Below are 872 nucleotides of genomic sequence, written 5' to 3'. Positions count from 1 at the left end.
GCCACTTACAGCCATTCTGAGGCCATTTCAGAGCAAGTGAAGATTTAGCCACATTGGTGTGGGACTGGAGTAGGTGGTGATCCTGAAAAGATGGCAGATTTCCCTCCTGACAGGGGATTAGTGAACCAGAGGAGATTTGCAATGCAACAATTTCAAGGCCACATATTTCCAGATTTGATTTAAATACTGGATGTAGGTTTGCTCGCTGAGTGGTGGTACCAGGGGACTGGAGAGTGGCGAATGCTGTGCCCCTGTTCAAAAAAGGGAATAGGGATAACCCCGGGAATTACAGGTCAGTTAGTCTTACTTCGGTGGTAGGCAAAGTAATGGAAAGGGTACCGAGGGATAGGATTTATGAGTATCTGGAAAGACACTGCTTCATTAGGGACAGCCAGCACGGATTTGTGAAGGGTAGGTCTTGCCTTACAAGTCTTATTGAATTCTTTGAGGAGGTGACCAAGCATGTGGATGAGGGTAGAGCAGTGGATGTAGTATACATGGATTTTAGTAAGGCATTTGATAAGGTTCCCCAATGTTAGGCTTATGCGGAAAGTCAGGAGGCAGGGGATAGAGGGAAATTTGGCCAATTAGATAGAAAACTGGCTAACCGGTCGAAGGCAGAGAGTGGTAGTAGATGGTAAATATTCAGCCTGGAGCCCAGTTACAAGTGGAGTTCCGCAGGATCAATTCTGGGTCCTCTGCTGTTCGTAATTTTTATTAATGACTTGGACGAGGGAGTCGAAGGGTGGGTCAGTAAATTTGCAGATGATACGAAGATAGGTGGAGTTGTGGACAGTGAGGAGGGCTATTGTAGGTTGCAACAGGATATTGACAGGATGCAGAGCTGGGCTGATAAGTGGCACCTAGAGTTC

Source organism: Chiloscyllium plagiosum, chromosome 17, assembly GCF_004010195.1.
Source record: "Chiloscyllium plagiosum isolate BGI_BamShark_2017 chromosome 17, ASM401019v2, whole genome shotgun sequence".
In the NCBI taxonomy this organism is placed as follows: Eukaryota; Metazoa; Chordata; class Chondrichthyes; order Orectolobiformes; family Hemiscylliidae; genus Chiloscyllium; species Chiloscyllium plagiosum.
Note: the sequence above shows the minus strand (reverse complement) of the source record.